We start from the raw sequence: 18,699 nt of genomic DNA, 5'->3' as shown, positions 1-18,699 counted from the left end.
ACTTAGCGAGGAGCCCTGCGGCACTCCACATGGAAGGGAGAAGATGGGAGAGAAGAAAGGGCCTAATTTTACGGATTGGGTGTGATTGGCTAAGAAGGAGGCAAGAAGATCTTTAGCCTTGTGTTGGATTCCCATTGCTGAGACACGGTGGCATGATCGACCGTGTCAAAGGCCGCGGACAAATCAAGCAGTATCAAAACTGCTGCCCCGCCTTTGTCTAAGGTCATCCTGATTTCGTCAGCCACTTTTATGAGGGCCGTCTCAGTTCCATGTCCTTGCCTGAAGCCGAACTGTGTGTCATCAAGCAGATGATTGGTGTCAATGAATTCAGATAGCTGTCTGCTCATTAGATTTTCAAAAATCTTAGAAGGAAAGGGAGACAGGCAATAGGTCTATAGCTGGAGGATGATGCAGGATCCAGAGTGGATTTTTTCAAAAGCGGCTTAATGATGCCCTTTTTCCAAACGGAAGGGTAGAAGCCTGTGAGGACCATGGTGTTACAAATGTTGGCTATGGCAGGGGTAATGACCTCCGGGATGAGGTTGAGAATGGAAGGAGGACAAGGATCCAAAGGTGAGCCTGATCTGATCGTGGAAATTAAATGAGAGATCTGTTCGTAAGGAACCTGATTAAAATTAGGAAAAGTAGGGGAATTGATGGTGGAAACATGCACAGAAGTGTTCTGAGTGGGGGGAGGATCGTGAACAAAGGCAGAAAAAATAGAGGTAACTTTGTCCGAGAAGAATTCTGCCAGGGAATTGCAAAGGGCTTGGGAAGAGTCAGGGGGTGGGTTAGGGGGATTGGAAAGATGGTTGACCACCTGAAATAGTTTTTTAGCCGAATTGTGTGCCGAGTTGTTTTGGGTAATGTAGTAGTTGCTTTTTTCAGAGACGATGAGAGTTTTGTATTTGGCCAAGGCGCATTTATAGATTTATTTATAGAGAGGGTTATAATGCTTGCACCAATGTCTTTCAAGGTTTCTGCAGTATTGTCTTTGTAGACGAAGGGATTCGGAGAACCAAGGGGCAGAAGGAAACCTCCGGTTATGGAGAGTAGTCTTAGGGGGTGCCAAAGCGCTACAAGCAGTGTCCAAGTGAGTGAGGTGGTTGCTAGATGCTAGTACCGGATCCGACTCCATCACATTGAGGGAGTTTGTCAACATGGAAGTAAGGAGGGGGATGTCGATATTTTTCCAATCTCTCGTTAATGAGGGGGACAGGGGTTTGGCTTGTGAGGGAGGGGACCATTTAGGTTTGATGGTGAAGAGGACTGCAGAGTGATCTGTCCAGGTGAGCGGGATTGGGGTGGATACCATGATGTCAGGGTTGTTGGTAAATATCCCGTCAAGGGTGTGTCCTGCCTTATGCGTGGGTGAGGTGACAAGTTGGCGAAGTCCAGCTGCCAGCAAATCACTGATGAGGAAGCTAGTGTCATTGTCAGTGAGGGATTCCAAATGAAAATTGAAATCCCCTAGTATGGTATAGTGAGGAGCTCCAGCTGCGGTCTCAATGAGATTGTTGAGACTCAAGAGGAAATTGATTCGAGGGACTGGGGGGGCGGTAGAGCAAGATACCTGTAAAAGACTGGTTGTAGGAGAGACAAATAGAAAAGGAGAATGCTTCGCAACCTCTGTAGTTAAGGGCTACAGTTTTTAAATGATAGCGGTCTCTATAAATAATGGCAATGCCACCTCCCTTTTTGACGGTTCTGTCTTGTCTACTTACGCAAAAGCCGTCTGGTAAGGCAGTTCTAAAATCTGGGCCAGATGAGTTATCGCCCCAAGTCTCTGTGACAAAGAGTAAATCTAAATTGTGAGCAGAGATGAACTCCAAAATATCTAATTTGTGTTTCGGAAGTGAGCGCGCATTAATGAGCACAGCCAAAAACGGGTTGGGCGGAACTAGCGGAGAGGGGTTTCTTCTGCATGAAGGACATTTGAAAGGGCCTACAATAGGATCACATTTAAGAACATATGGAGTGCAGTGAGGTAGGTCTGGGGGCGGCTTAAGTGCTAAAAGCTGAGGTGAGGTAAAGGTGATCCTTGGGAGGTCTTTTAATGATTGAGACTGACCAGGGGGTATGGCCCTAGGCCCGGTCCCGGTGCGGACGGGCGCAGATGGGCTTGCCTTTGGCGCGACTTCGGCGCGCCACCGGCGCGCCCACTGCGCCCGCCCACTGCGCGGACGGGAACTGGTGTTCCTTATATGTTGGTGGGGGAGGGCAGGAGTCATCCCAGACCTGGCGCGCTAACCCTCTTTCACCCCCAATATGGCGGCAAGCCCTGTCTCCAATCGCGTCAGCTCCTAATCGTCTGCGGGTGGAGCAGGGTTCTGGATGCGGCGAGGGAAAAGGGTGAGTGGCGATTTTAAAATCAAAGCAAGATTTTACACGGCGCAACACAAAAGACCAAATGGTTTTAAAAATCAGCTGCCTAGTCCCCCGGCTTCCGCCTCAGAGGAGAGTTGTCAATCACTGAATCTGGGCGCGCGTAGTACCACGCAAATTAAATACCAGGGAGGGCGGGAGTCATCCCAGACCTGGTGCGCTAACCTACTTTCACCCCCAATATGGCAGCAAGCCCTGTCTCCAATCGTGTCAGCTCCTAATCGTCTGCGCGTGGAGCAAGGTTCTGGATGCAGCGAGGGAAAAGGGTGAATGGCGATTTTAAAATCAAAGCAAGTTTTTACAAGGCTCAACACAAAAGATCAAATGGTTTTAAAAATTAGCTGCCTAGTCCCCTGGCTTCCGCCTCAGAGTAGAGTTGTCAATCACTGAATCTGGGCGCGCGTAGTACCACGCGAATTAAATACTAGGGAGGGTGGGAGTCGTCCCAGACCTGGTGCGCTTACCTACTTTCACCCCCAATATGGCGGCAAGCCCTGTCTCCAATCGCGTCAGCTCCTAATCGTCTGTGCGTTGAGCAGGGTTCTGGATGCGGCGAGGGAAAGTGGCGATTTTAAAATCAAAGCAAGTTTTTACAAGGCGCAATACAAAAGATCAAATGGTTTTAAAAATTAGCTGCCTAGTCCTCCGGCTTCCGCCTGAGAAAAGAGTTGTCAATCACTGAATCTGGGCGCGCGTAGTACCAATCGAATTAAATACCAGGGAGGGCGGGAGTCATCCCAGACCTGGTGCGCTAACCTACTTTAACCCCCAATATGGCGGCAAGCCCTGTCTCCAATCACGTCAACTCCTAATCGTCTGAGCGTGGAGCAGGGTTCTGGATGCGGCGAGGGAAAAGGGTGAGTGGCGATTTTAAAATCAAAGCAAGTTTTTACAAGGCGCAACGCAAAAGATCAAATGGTTTTACAAATTAGCTGCCTAGTACCCCGGCTTCCGCCTCAGAGGAGAGTTGTCAATCACTGAATCTGGGCGCGCGTAGTACCACGCGAATTAAATACCAGGGAGGGAGGGAGTCGTCCAAGACCTGGTGCGCTAACCTACTCTCACCCCCAATATGGCGGCAAGCCCTGTCTCCAATCGCGTCAGCTCCTAATCGTCTGCGCGTGGAGCAGGGTTCTGGATGCAGCGAGGGAAAAGGGTGAGTGGCGATTTTAAAATCAAGGCAAGTTTTTACTGGGGTCCTTAACCGGACTTCTGACCCGACACTGCCTCCTCCGTCCTTATCTTCCTCTACTTCACTCCCTCCTCCCACTTCTCCCCCCCTCTTCACTCTCTCCTTGTACTCTCCCCCCTACCTCCTACTCCCACTCCCCTTTCCTCCCTTCTCTTAAAATCCCTTCTGGATGACCACCACCCCCTCTGCCACTCTATATGTAAATGTATCTGCTTTTGCAGTTTCGCTGTTTATTAGACCTCAATGGAATGTTTGTTTTTACTTACTGTTATACTCTGCTCTTGAACAATTCCTGTCATTTTGTCTTTGCACATGTAAAGCGCTCTGATACTCCCGTGTCTAGCCAGTGATATATAAAACCATTCAAATAAATAAATAAATAAAATAAATAAATATGTATATGTCTCCCCCATACCCTTTTTTTCGCCCACTGTTCATCCTGATGCTGCAGTACTGATTTTTCTCAAGTCAAGATGCATTAAAAGACAAATGTCGATATTATGAGTAAACTGTTTATTATGAAAACAAGAGTAAATGCTGATAACCACTAATGTTTACAATTAATGCAAACTTAAAAAATAACCTCCTGAATTCACAACAAATAGAATTGAAACCAGGAAAGCATTTTAAGCATTTTAATGATTGCTCTTCTCATGTCTAGGCATGAAACTCTTATATCATTTTGGGATTTATTTGGATTATATGTCTTGTACACTATTGTTAGTCCTACAAACGCTCTAGGGACCTTTTCTAGAATCAAGGGAACCCTTTTCCTGTTCCCCTCATGTGAACTCTGACTTTTCCATACTGCCATCGTGCTCTGAGCTCAAGGAAACAGTCGCTGACTGGAAGAATTTGGGAAACACAGATGCACGTTGTCCCAAGAAAGTGACTTTATACTATTGAAAGGGGATAATCGGAATACAAAAGTGTTTGTCAGGAGAAGGTTGATATTAGGTCTTTAGGTCTCGATGGATAATTGGAGGTGGGGAAGGATTAGGAGCCACATTAAACAATATTTCCTAACAGAATGAACATCATTATTTTTGGGGGAAATCAGGTCCCTACCATTTTTTTAAAATATGTTTTATTTAAACACTTGACATACAGTTACATTTCTGTGAGCATAATACGGTAGGGAAACAGAGAGTTAGGCAACTCGTACAATGTCTGTGAGAACGCTGATGACAGCGGAAGTCCCAATAAGTACAATCATCAGCGAGTTACGCAATCAGCTGCAATGGGAACAGTCCCGGCGTCTACATCAAATGACACTCTTACATGACATAACAAAGTATTTTGCGTTATCCATCCCACCAGAGTATCTGGCCCATCCTATCAAACCGGGTGTGCCTCTGTTCGACTCCCCTCGTGTTGCCCACAACCCTCCGCCCGGTGATGCAATGCGTCGTTTCCCAAGGGTGGGTCTTTCCGACTGGGCCTATCACTGGGCGTTATGTGTGAGTGCCGTTGATGTTGAGTACACCTTGGTTATCGTCGTGGTGCGGTAGAGGGTTGCGGCATGGGTCGCCGTGTGTTTTATGATCATGTGCTTGCTTGTCAGGTGTGGAAGTGCAGCTTAGTCAACTGGAGGGCAACAGTCTGCCGAAACAACCTCCGAACCGAGGGAGGGAATAAAAAAGAAATTGGGGATGTAATGAACCTTGATTTGAGGGAGGGAAGGGGGTGCTGCAGTGTGGTTCCTGTTGTCCAAGTTCCGCGGCCAGGTAGCGTGTCAATGCGGGGTGGAGGTGTCATGTATATGCGGATCAACGGTCTTGGGCGGTTTGCGGAGGCTTCGAGCTTTGGGGTGGGGTTGCTCCGTGTGGGCCGGTCATGTGGTCGGTCCCTTCCAATAAGGGGGGGGGGAAGAGGAGTGTGGGGGGGGGGGAAAGAGGGTGGGGCGTGGGGGGAGGGTCGACAAACAGGGGGAGGAGAGTCTGTAAGAGTGGTGGCTCATGTCTATATGTGTGTGTGGCTCCGACTTCGTGTTGTTGCTATGCATTACTCTCCCCAGATGTACATCTTTGCCCTACTGGGGGGGGGATGGGGAGGGTGTAGGGTTTACGCCCAGCCTACGTTATCCCTCGTTCGTGGCAGGCCCTGTTAAATGCCTGTAGGATGTCTTCCCAGATCTGGGCTATTGGGATGGCTCTCCGTCCCGCGGTCTCCTCCCTGCGTAATACTGTACCCTCTGCTGTCGCCCAATAGGTGAGAGAGGCACACCAGTGCTTCGTCAGTGGTGTGTTTGTGTCTTTCCAGTGTCGTGTTATGAGTCGTTTGGCGGTTATCAATCCCAGATCCCAGAACCTGGTGTGAGCCTTGTTGTGTTTTGTTCTTTTGAACAGGCCCAGCACACAGTCATCCCAGTCGTGTCGTAGTTCTATGTCCGTCCCTTTTATCAACAGTGTAGTGACATCTTGCCAGTACGTCTGTAGTCCGGGACACGCCCATAACATGTGTAGGAGGTCTGCATTCAGCAGCGCGCATCGTGGGCAGAAGGAGGTTTCCAGCGCGAAGTAACGATTGATCTTGTCCGGGGACAGATACGCCCTGTGTATGATGTAAAATTGTATTATTTTGAATCTTGAGTTGCGGGGTATGTGTCGTGGGCTTTCCAGGATTCTCGCCCATTCCTTATCCGACCAGTCCCTCCCTCTGTCAGTCGTCCACTTGTCTCTCAAGGGCTGTAGTGAGCATGTAGTGTGGGACTGTAGCGCCTGTGTCAGCCAGTGTATCACGTGAGACCCGTTCCCCATGATGTGCAGGTATTGTATCAATAGGTGCGTCTGAGGCTCCTCCTATATATCACCCCAGTGTTTCGTGAGTACCCGGATCATGGAGGCATGGAGCAAGAACTGCCCTGGCGGCAGCCCGGGTTCCTCCACCAGTCTCTCGAACTGGACTAGGGTGCCGTTGTTGATTGACTGACTGGTTGGTTGATTGACTCAATCCCCACTTGTCCCCAGCTGTCTAATTGTGTTGCGGTTACCACTCCCCCAGGCCTGGGCATACCTTCCAGTGGGAGTGCTGGGGCGTAGGGTGCGATCCCCTTTGTTAGTTTTATTGCTCGTTTGTAGCATCTAAGTGCCACCGCAAGGTGTAGTTGCACTCCGCGAGCTGCACCGTTGAGGGGGTGGAACAGTGCAAGGGCCCCCGCATGGGTCAGGGCCGGGGTCATCGAGGCTGTGTCATTTAGGTTTCCTCCCGCAAGTCAAGCCACCACCCATTGAAGTTGCACCGCGAGGTAATAAAGTTCTTGATTGGGGACCGCAAGTCCCCCCGAGGACGTCGGGCGTATAGCTTCTTCAGGGCTACCCTGGGTCTCCCTGTGTTCCATATGAGTGTTCGTACCAAGGTCTCCAGGTCTTTAAATATCCGGGCGGGGACGTACACCGGTATGTTCGAGTAGTAATAAAGGAGTCTTGGTAAAACTATCATTTTTGTCAGGGTGATTCTGGCCAGGATATTCAGCGGGAGCGTGCTCCAGAAAGTTATCTGGGCTCGCAGGGAGGATATAGCCCTGACCAGGTTGCCTTCCAGTACGTCCGTCGGAGACCAGTATATGTGGATACTGAGGTACTTGAAGGTGCCCGCATACCAGGTCAGCGTCGTGCCCCCTAATTGCACTGCGCATTCCTGCATGTCAGGGTGAAAGGGGTAGACCCCAGATTTCCCCCAATTGACTCTCAGTCCCGAGTGGGCTGTGAATTCTCGTAGGGTATCCGTGAGCCTTGGCGGTATCTGCGTGAGGTCCCTAATGTAGAGGAGTAGGTCATCAGCGTACAGCGAGACCGCGTGTGTGCCGTCTATCAGCGGAATGCCCCATTCTGCACCTTGTCCCCTCAGCAACTCCGCCAGTGGTTCCATTGCTAATGAGAAGAGCAGAGGCGACAAGGGGCAGCCCTGTCGCGTGCCCCGCCTGACTCTTATAGTGTCCGATAGGAGGCCCCCGGTCCGGACACGGACGCTAGGTGTTTGGTATAGGAGGCCGACCATATCCAAATAAGCATCTCCCAGATCAAATTTCTGCATTACCGCCCTGAGATACGGCCACTCTACTGAATCGAATGCCTTCTCCAGATCTAATACGAGACAACCCGATTGTAGCCAAGGTTCCCTCGCGTATTCCTGCACCCTAAATATGTTATGTTATGTTAGGTGAAACTTCTTAAGCGCACTAACACCAGAGGTTTCTTGGCGCTAACTGACAGAACAAAAACAGAATCCCAAGGCAGAAACTTAACCGGTGCTGGAGAACAGAAAAGTTTTTAAAAGCTTCCTGAATTGGAGTAAGGAACCATTAGATTTAATGACTATTGGAAGAGAATTCCAGAATTTAGGTGCGAGGTGGGCGAAGCGACGGCCCCCAACCTTGCTGGTTTTGACTTTCGGAGTGACAAGTAGGTGATGATGAGCTGACCGAAGGTTACGTGCAGGTTGGTACGGAGTGATCAGTGAGTTAAGAAAGGCAGGACTGGTGCAGTGGAGGGATTTGAACGTAAGACAGCCCAACTTAAAGGCCGCCCTCCGTTCTACGGGCAGCCAGTGGAGCTTATGGAGCAAGGGCTTCGCAGACTGCCATTTTGGGACTTTGAAAATAAGACGGGCTGCCTGGTTCTGCACAACCTGGAGACGGCCCACAAGAGAACATGGGAGTCCGTGATAAAGAGAATTAGAAAAGTCCAGGCGGGAAAGAACCAGGGACATGACAACCTGGGCCAGTGCCACATGTGGTAGTAGGTGCCTGATCTTCCGGATCTTTCGGAGCTGGAACATACATGAAGAGATCGTGGCACCTACTTGGGCTTTAAGCGAGAGCTCGGCATCGATTGTCACTCCAAGGCTCTTCACCGTCTTGGCCGGAGCAGGAGGGGGGCCGAGCTCAATGGGCCAGAACTGCGGACCCCAGTAAGCAGCACTGGAACCAGGGAGAAGGAGCTCAGTCTTCCCAGGATTAAGTTTTAGTTGGTTGTGATTCATCCACTGCTGAATGTGGGTCATAATTGAGTGAAAATTATTGACAGCTTGTGGGGAGTGAAGCGGGATAACGATCTGCAGATCGTCCGCATAGTTGAAAACTGTAGCGTCCCAGCTTTGGAGTGAGTGAATGAGGGGGCGGAGGTATAAATTAAATAATAAAGGGGAAAGAGAGGAACCTTGGGGGACACCACAGGTGATGGGGGTTTTGGACGCAGTGAATGATCCCAAACGAACGGCTTGGGTTCTGCCGGTGAGAAATGACTCCACCCACCCAAGAGCGAAGCCCTGGATGCCAGCCTGTTCGACACGGTGGAGAAGGATGTTGTGATCCACCGTGTCGAACGCGGCAGATAGATCCAGAAGTACCAGGGCCTGAGGGCTTCCCGCATCAGCATTCCTCCTCAGGGTATCCAGAACAGCCAGGATTACAGCTTCCGTGGAGTGGGCCGGTCTAAAGCCCGCCTGATTGGGTTCAAGGAAGTGTGAACTCTCGATGAAATTAGAGAGACATCTGGTGACATTTATTTATTTATTTATTTATAATTACATTTATTAAGCGCGCAGCTACCCGGAGGTTTCCCGGCGCTAGGGCAAACTGACAGATGAAAGGGAGGGAGGAACGTAAGATCAACATTACTTGTTGAAGAGCCACGTTTTTATTCCCTTCCGGAATTTCAGAAAGCACACTTCAGTGCGCAAAGATTGAGGAAGAGAATTTCATAAGGATGGGGCCAACAGGGAAAACGAGCGTCCTCCCATCTTGGCTCTGTTGATGCGCGGAATTTTAAATTTATTCTGCGTCGAGGACCTGAGTGTACGGGGGGGGATATATTGCTGCACCAGATTAGAGAGATAGCGGGGGGCTTTACCCGTCATGATTTTATGCTTGTAGCAAAGTGCTTTAAAATTGACTCTGCTTTCAATCCGCAACCAGTGTAGGTTCCTCATATGATGGATAACCGAGGATCTTGCCGGAAGGTGGCATATCAGGCGGACTGCCATATTCTGTACCACCTGATACTTCCTGGTTACCTCCTTGGCGGCGCCTAAAAGAAGGATGTTCCCATAGTCCAGGCGGGAGATGACAAGAGCCTGGACTACGGTCCTCAAGATGTCCGCAGGCAGCATCCAGGTGATCTTTCTCAGCCACCTGATGATGGTAGTACAGGTGGCTGCGACTTTCACAGCGTGTTGTTTGAAAGTGAGTAGGTTGTCAAAGATCACACCAAGATTGCGAGCAGACACTGATGGAGTGGGTAGAGGACCCATCTCTGGAGGCCAGTGATGTGGGCCCCAGAGGGAAGTGTCTGGGCCAAACAGGAGCAGCTCAGTTTTGTCCCCGTTTAATTTTAGTTTGTGCTTCAACATCCAGTCCGATATGTGTTTCAGCCCAATTTGAAGAGAGGAGAATGGGAGATTTTTATTAGTTGAAAGTGAGTAGATGACTTGAGTGTCATCAGCATACGAATAAATTGTGAGACCAGCTTGCTCCGCTAGGAAAGCAAGAGGCCTCACATAGATATTAAAAAAAAGGGGACTAAGGATAGATCCCTGGGGAACACCGTGAGAAGAAGGGAGGATAGATGACGCGGATGTGGAAGAAAAAACTTGAAACGTGCGGTCAGAAAGAAAATTAGCGATCCAGGCCAGGGCGGTACCACCGACACCAACTGCCTTCAAAGTGGACAATAAGATGGAATGGGAGACGGTGTCAAAAGCGGCACTCAAATCAAGCAAGATGAGTGCCACCGTCTCACCATTATCCACTTGACGTCTGATGGTTTCTGACACGCCAAGGAGAGTTGTTTCCGTGGAAAAGCCAGCCCTGAACCCGGATTGCGAACCGTGAAGAAAGTTCGTGGATTCCACGAAGGAGTTAAGCAAACAATTAACATGTTTCTCCAAAATCTTGGAGAAGCAGGGAAGCAAAGAAATAGGGCGGAAGTTGGAGGGATTATTGGGGTCTGCGTTGGGCTTTTTTAATAATGGTACCACCATTGCGTGCTTCCATTCATTTGGGACCGTCGCTTCTGTTAGGGAAGCGTTTAGGACATCCAAAATAATATGGAGTAGGGCTGGGTCAAGGGAACTCAAAACTTGAGGGGGCAGAGGGTCGGGGGGGGAGCCAGATTTGATGTCCTGAAGGTATTTTTTTAGAAGCGCGGGGGAGATAGGATCCCATGCATGGAGTGGGGTGATGGTAATCTCGTGTGGCTGAGGCAGAGAGCAGGGAGTAGTAACTGGGGGAGAGTTACAAGGATTTTGAGCAGCATAAGTTGGGGCGGCTGGAGTAGAATTAAAAATGGCATAGATTTTGTCAATCTTTTCAAGGAAGAAATTGGCTAGGGCGTTGCACTGAGCAGTGTCTAGGCAGGGATCCTTAGGAACAGAGGAGGCACCTGAGAGCTCCTTGACTATTTTAAACAGGGCCTTGGGTCTGTTTTGAGCTGTCAGTATGGTGTTGTTAGCAAAGTTAGCTCTAGCAGTGTCACATGCCTCATGGTAAATTTTAAGAGCGGACCTATATTTTGCTTTATGCTCAGGGTTATAATTAGAGCGCCAGATCCGTTCCAGTTTTTTGCAATTAGATTTTTCAAGACGGAGGGAGTCGTTAAACCAGGGTGCCGGGGAGTGATGAATTTGAGATTTGTTTTTTTGGGTAGGGAGACAAGAATCCACTGCCGTATTTAACCATGATCTAATAGCAGGTAGCTCTTTGATGGTTATGTTAGAAATTGAAGGTTTAGAATTGGCAAGGAGAGAGTTTAGTTTGTGAAGATCTAGACGTTTCCAGTTCCTGCTGGCTTTGTGAGGAGGGTCTGGCTTGAACGAGTCACCTCCGCACGTTTTAATAGAGAATTTAACAATAAAATGATCAGACCAGAGAACCGGGGTAGAGGATTGATAGGAGATGCCAGTCAAGTTGGAAATGATGGGATCTAGAAGATTACCGGCCTTATGGGTAGGGTCGGAATTGAGGAGATGCAAGTCTAGGGCTTCAAGATCCTGTGTAAGGCGTTTAGCAATAGCACAAGAAGCAGAGTTGAAATGAATGTTTAAATCCCCAACAATAGTGAAGTTGGTAGATAGTGCTAAGAACGGGGCGATCAGTTCAGGGAGTGAGGCAGCCCAGAGGCTAGCTGAGCCAGGCGGTCAGTAAATCAGGGAGCCGGTTAAGGTAAACTGAGGAGAGAGAGTTAATTTAAACAGGCCCGCTTCACAGTTAGGAAAGTCAAGATCTTCCCATTTACAGGAGAATTCTCTCTTGAAGATGATAGCAATTCCCCCGCCGTCTTTAAGCACTCGATTTCGCCCCACATAGGTGTAGTCGTTGGGGAGAGCCATGGCGATATCAGGGCCAGAGCTGTCATTTAGCCACGTTTCGGTGACAAACATGGCAGCAGGACTAACTGTCTCCAAAAGGTCGAATATGTCTCTCTTGTGTTTTGAGAGCGACCGGCAGTTAATACTAATGAAGCTCAAGGCGGGTGAGGAATTGTGCAAAGTGGGGGGGAGGGGGCGTATAGGGGAGGGGGAGTTCCAGAATGTGGATGACTTAATGTCATCCACATTCACATGAGTTTCGATAAGTTTAGACAGGTAGGGCAACAGAGATATTGGGCAATAATTGGTGAGTTCTGTAGGGTCCACGCCAGGCTTCTTCAAAAGGGGCACGAGAATGGCCTCCTTGAAGGAGCTGGGAACCATGCCACTGGAGAGAGATCTGTTCAGAAGGGGTAGTATACACTCAGGTAATTTTAGACAGATGTCTCGCAACACCGAAGGAGGGCAATGGTCACTCGGGGAGCCTGATTTTACCCGGATAGCCAGTTCCGCTAAGGTGGTGTGATCCAAGGCAGGGAACTGCGTGAAGGACAATGGGTTATTACAAGAAGTGTCAGGTGGTGGTGGCTGTGAAGGGGACATAATCGAATCTTTTATTTTAATAATTTTTTCGATGAAAAAAAGATTGAGGGCATCACAGGTCTCTATGGTAGGGGGTTGAGCTGGGAGGGTCCTATCGTCTGAGGTAAGCTCATTCAGGATCTTAAATACCTCTCTGGATTTGTTATTAGCAGAGAGAATTCTGTGAGAAAAATGCTCAGATTTTGCTGAAAGGATGGCCTGCTTATACTCTTTGCGGGCAGCCACGTATCTCAGTCTGGATGCCACAGAATAATCGCGTCTCCATAAGCGTTCCCGCTGACGAACCTCAAGTTTGTACTTCCCGAGGTCGTCAGAGAACCACCTATGGGAATTGGGGTGTCTGGTGCGAGGAAATGTGATTAGGGGGGCGAACTGGTCACTGGCTGTCTTCAGCCAGTGGCCAACGTTAGCGCCCATCACATTAATATTGTCATGGGTGCAGATGGTAGGACGAGTATTGTCCAGGGTCGCTAAGAAGCCTATGGAATCATAGGCATTCCATTTACGTGAGCGGCCGCCTGCCATCAAGGGAGCCATGGTCTGCCCCATAAGGGTGATGGTGGTGTCAATTATGTGATGGTCTGACCAGACACATGGGAAAATAAGAGCCTGGGAAAGAGTTAAATTGGTGGTCCAAACATGATCAAGTGTGTGGCCTTTGATATGGGTGGGCGAAGAGATATGTTGCGTTAGGTTCAGGCTGGTAAGAGTCTCAAACAATTCCAGGGCGTGAGGCCCAGCGTTGGCATCGTTAAACCAATAATTAAAATCCCCAAAGAGGGCAAGACTAACATGTGAGGTCAGAAGAATGGACAGCTGTTCGCTAAGACTATTGGAAAAAGTCGGCATGGGGCGTGGGGGCCGATAGAGGAGAATAAGTGTAAAAACTCCAGCGTAGTACCAGGGGGGAGGAGGATATCAAACGAAGACGTTTCGAGATAATAGCTGCCACTCCACCACCAGGGTGACCAGAGGAGCGGTCCATATGGAGGATGTAATAGTCAGGGGGAAGGGCAGCCAAGATATCAGGGAGAGAGTCCGCAGAGAGCCAAGACTCGGTCAGCAAAAGTATATCCGGTTTATCATTAGTTAGCAAAATAAAAATGTCAGATTGGTGTTTCACCATGGAGCGGGTATTTAAGTACAATACCCTGATGGAAGTCTGGCTCCTAGGTGGGTCTACTGAGGACAGATGGGGACCCGGGGATGGGGAACCTGTACGTGAAATGCCAGCGGCAGTGACCCTCCTGATGGTGTTTGGAGAAAGAGCAGCAGGGGGAAAAAGTGAATCCCGAAGAAACTTGGACACCGACGGATATTGAGCGATGTACTGCGCGTAGGCACAAAGCCGTTCTGGTCTGTGTGGACCAGGGTGGGTGTGTACTGGGCTAACCTCTGTGCTAGTGTGGATGCCAATATTTTATAGTCGGTGTTTAGGAGGGCGAGTGGCCTATACGAGCCCAGTAGCGTCCCATCTTTTCCCGGCTTTAAGAGGGAGACCAGGGTGGCTTCATTCAGAGAGGGAGGTAGTGAGGAGTCGTCGAACGCTGTTTCATACATTTTAATGAGTTTGGGGATCAGGAGGTCCGGGTACGCCTTATATAACTCCGCTGGGAGTCCGTCAGGGCCAGGGGACTTACCATTGGAAGCGCTGCTATGACCTCTCGGAGTTCCTCAGAGGTAATGGGTGCTGCTAGGTCTGTGCGTTGGGCGTCGCGGAGTACCGGTAGCGGTATCTGGCGGAGGTAGCCCTCCGTGTCCGGGGCGTGGTGGGCAGGTAAGAGCGATACAGTGTGTTATAATGGGCAGTGAATGCGCTGTGGATCTCCAATTGGGTGTGTAAGGGCGCCCCGTCGGCGCTCAGTACTTTCGTGACTGGTTTTGTCTTTTCCTCCCTGTTGATGAGCCACGATAACAATTTTCCTGGCTTTTCCCCCCTATCGTGAGTGCGTGCCGCATGGGCCGCGTACTTCAAGCATCTAAGCCTCTCCAGTAATCTTTCGTGGCTCGCTCGTGCAGACTGTAACTCAGTGTCATCCTCTCTAACTGAATCCTGTTCATATCGACTCAACTCAGCTTCTACCCTCTGAAGATCTTTCTCAACCCGCCGTTTGAGATTGCCCTGCGTGCCCAGGCACTGTCCCCTTATGACCACTTTGAATGCATCCCATTCTATTTGTGGGGAGGTGGCAGAGCCCGCGTTCTCCTCGAAGTAATGTACTATATGTGTAAATAGTGAGTCCCGGAAGGGTGCGTCCAACAGGAGATCCGGCTGTAGTCTCCAATTGGGGATGGGGGGACGAGCGCTTGCCCATGAGACTGTCAGCATGTGAGGATTGTGGTCGGAGTGCGTCCTACCCATGTAGTGTGCCTCCGTTACTAACGGGAGTAAGTCTTCAGTGAGCATGTTTCTGTCTAATCGGGAGTGTAGGGTATGAGCTCCTGAATAGTATGAGTACATCCTGGTGGTTGGGTTTCGGTGTCGCCACACGTCTTGCAAGTTCCAATGGGAGGCCCAGGCTATAAGGGCTTTTGTGGCGCTCACTACTGGTGAATTGGGCAATGGTGGGAAGGAACGGTCTAGTGTGGTGTCAAGCACGCAGTTGTAATCCCCTCCCAGAATCCAGGGAATCCCGTGCCAGTTTGATAGGGCCGTGGACACTGTCGCGAGAAAACCCTGCTGATCCGTGTTGGGGGCGTAAAGCGGGTGCCCATCCAGGCGTCCCCTCACTGCCACCAGTCTCCCCTCCCCGTCTATGTGTGAGTCGTCAATGTCAAACGGAATCCCCGGTCTCACCCATATTAACACACCCCTTGCGTGAGAGGAGAACCCAGTCGCATATAGTTGGCCACGCCACCGCCTGCGTAGTGTGTGCACTTCAGGTGCTGTCAGGTGTGTCTCCTGCAGGAGTGCTATTTGTACCTTGTGTCTCTTCAAGTATGAGTATATCATGTACCTGCGCGAGGGTGTGTGTATACCGCATACATTCCAAGTACAGATTTTAACCTCAGCCATCATTATTTATTAGGTTAGTTCCATCCGTCCTCCCCCCCGCCCCACACACCCCCCCGGGGAGCTCTCCACCACCCGATTCCACAACATCTCCTCGCCCACCCATAGGGCACCATAATAGGTTCAGTAAGTTCGCCACTAAACTGTGAATGCAGCACGTCACAAAAGGGGGGAGTAGGGTGAACATGAACTGGGGGAAATACCATAGGGTCGGCTGCCAAACGTGCAACCGTCCAAACACTCTACTGAGACATCTAACGTTCCAGTCTGGGGGGTTGCTGCCCATCACGCAGGCGAGACAGGCAATGACTACCAGCAGAGCGTGAATGCGCGTGTAACCTCCCATGGGGGGAAGATATATAGTTCCGGGCGGCCATCAGGCGGGCCTCACCATCAGCAGTGCAGTGTGACCGTAAAGTCATGCGGCACCATTGCTATCAGTTCTCAGTGCGCATCGGAAGCTCTCGCCCATTCGGAAGGACCCTTGCCGCATCACGGCCCATGGGGAGTAGGTTCCCCAGGCCGTTTGTTCAGCGGCAGGCGACATTAAGTGTGTCTCAGTGTCAACTTACTGAGTCTCAGGGGTGCGCCTACGCAGGGAGGAGCTGGCTCATCGCCTCCGCCTCGTGCAGTCAGTCGATACCTTCTGGCCGTCTCCCTCCGGTGCTTCGTTCCCACCGATCGGCAGGTGTGAGGGCAGGGAATGGGAGGGAGAGTGGAGCAAGGCGGAAGGAGTGCCAGGGTGCGACACTCCGTCAGCCGAACAGATCCGATGTTTGTGGGGTGATTACAGGGAGATCACCTGATATTTGTGAGTCCGGTAGTCCGTAGATTGCCTCATCGTCGCTCGGTGATGTCCCGGGGCTGGTGACAGGCGAGGAGCGTTGGGACGGAGAGCCGCTGAGCTCTGTGACCGTCCGCAGGGCCTCCTACTGCTCCCGGCGCATTTCCTCCTCAGGTGGGCTCGCGCTGTGTTGTGTGCTGCTCGCTGCTGGTGATGGCGATCTGGCTCTGCGTCTCCTTTTGGATCTCCTGCGCCTCCTCGACCTAGGCGGGTCTCCTTGTCTTTTCGTGTTTTTGTCCGTCCCGTTGTCCAGCCAGGCTTCTACCTCCTCCGAGGAGTCGAAGAAGTGTGTCTTTTCATTAGCTATTACTCTCAGTCTTGCTGGGAAGAGGAGGGAATACGTGAGCCCTAGCTGGCATAGCCGTCTTTTCACTATCAGGAAGGAGTGTCTTTGGCGTTGCACCTGAATCGTATAGTCCGGAAAAAACATTATGTTCGCATTATCCACTTGTATGGTGCCGAGTTTGCGGGTTTCCCTCAAGACGGCGTCCCGGTCTCTATAGTTCAGGATACGAATGAGGAATGGGCGCGGGTAGAGCCAGCTTGGAGCGGCCTAGTCGGGACCCTGTGCGCCCGCTCTACCACAAAGTGGGGCGAAAGGGTACCTTCTGGCAACAGGGTGCGAAGATAGTCCTCCACGTGTGATGTCGGATCTCTCCCTTCCCATTTTTCGGGCAGACCCACTATTCGGACGTTGTTGCGTGTAGCCCGCCCTTCTGCATCCTCCGCCCTGTCTTCTAGGAACTCCACTCTGTTGAGAAGATCTTTTATCTGCTTATCTGACTGAGTGACTTGCGGTTCCAAGTCGGTCACGGTGGTCTCCAGGGTCGTGGTGCGTTCGGCTAGTTTTTTGTGGTCCGCCTTCAGGTGCGTCAGGTCTATGGCGACTCCATCTATCTTCGCCTCCAACGACGTCCGGGTGGACTGGATGGAGTTCTCCAGTCGTTCCATGGCCGCCAACACCGAGTCCAGCCTGGCCGTCACCAGGTCTGCGTCCGCCGGCTTCTGTGACTTGTCCATTTTGCCCTTCTGGTATGTGCTCCCGGCTCCTGTGCGCTTCCCCGCACCCCCAGACATGGGCAGGGCCCTGTGCGCGGATGACCTGGACGGTGTGATAGTTAGTGGTGCAGCGGGCCGTCCGTACCACAGACAGGGATGGTACCTGTACACCCGTAGTGGGGGGTGCTGGGAGTGTTCTCCGTGAGCTATCTGCGGTTGAGTTGGGCTAACCAGTATGCGGGCCAGAGTGTCCCGGTGGTGGTTGCGTCACTTCCCGGTTCTTTGGCTGGGTGTGATGTACTGTGCAGCTTGGCCTCTGATGTCTTGTGTTGTGGGGTTTGCGCCGTCCCGCCACTGCGTCATTCAACTGGCGATACGGCAACCTAGAGGGGGTCAGTACCTGCGGGTGTCCCTCTGCGCGTTTCATAAACCCCAGCGATTTAGTAGTGTGTGCGGCACTCGGGCGGCAGCATCTCCTGCAGGCGTCCCCCCCCCCTGGTCACTGCCAGTGTGTCGTGGGGGGTCGCAGTTTGCGTTATGGACCCCTCCTGATGCGCCGCTGTAGTGGTGATTGGTGCGGCCAGACGGTGCTCTGCTCGGCCAGGCGGCTAATGATGGCGGCGCATGCGTGCTCCGGCGTTGGGGCGGACTCGGGCCTGGTGTCCTCCGATGGGTAACACTTCTGCCTGGAAGCGTGGAATATGGCCCCGGTCCTCCGGGGTACCCGTTTCGGGGGCGTCTTATCCTCCCAGCATTTGGGCCGGTTGTCGAGGTTTATGACTACCGGAGGTCCGCCAGTGCCACTGTGCAGGGAAGGGCGCCCCCGTTCGGAGTTGACTGGGGGGGGGGGGGCCTGCGGCGGCGGCCCGCGCTGTTGCACGCACTCCTCAGGCCTAGTGCAGGTGGCGCTGGGGGTCCTGTCCCCGGGTCGGGAGCTCGCGGGCTCTCGGGGGACCCAGCCAGGGTCGGCCTTGATGGTTCCGGGCAGGTGCTCAGTTCGCCGGGCGGCTGGACCCCTCCCGTCGTCGCCGAAGCCCACTCACTCTCTCACCGGTTGGTGCCGCAGCTATGGGCCAAGGGGGGGAGGGGCTCCTCTTCGCATCCGATGCTCCCCCGGCAACTCGGACCTTGGTAGGCGTCGGCCCCAGTCCGCTGCTGCAGTCCTGTACACTTGTCGCCGAGGTGGCCCCGGCCGGACCACCGTTGCTCTCAGCCTCCGCTGGGGATCAGCCACAGTCAGCGCACCCCAGCGCTGTTGTCTCTGCCCAGCCACCGGGTGCCTTCGGCCAGCACGGCCCACACTTCCGGTCCCGTCCCCGGACTTGCCTGGCGGGCCTCGCCGACTTCGTGGCTTCC

The 18,699-nt window shown here is 51.7% G+C and overlaps 1 protein-coding gene across 1 annotated transcript in view; it reads left to right on the top strand.

The window, feature by feature from the left end:
- Positions 1-18,699, top strand: part of STAT4 (signal transducer and activator of transcription 4) — an 836,765-nt gene that overhangs the window by 696,073 nt on the left and 121,993 nt on the right. The window lies entirely within an intron of this gene.

This window comes from Lissotriton vulgaris, chromosome 2_1, assembly GCF_964263255.1.
Source record: "Lissotriton vulgaris chromosome 2_1, aLisVul1.2, whole genome shotgun sequence".
NCBI lineage: Eukaryota > Metazoa > Chordata > Amphibia > Caudata > Salamandridae > Lissotriton > Lissotriton vulgaris.
The sequence above is the reverse complement of the archived record's forward strand: the minus strand, read 5'-3'. Positions and strand labels throughout refer to the sequence as shown.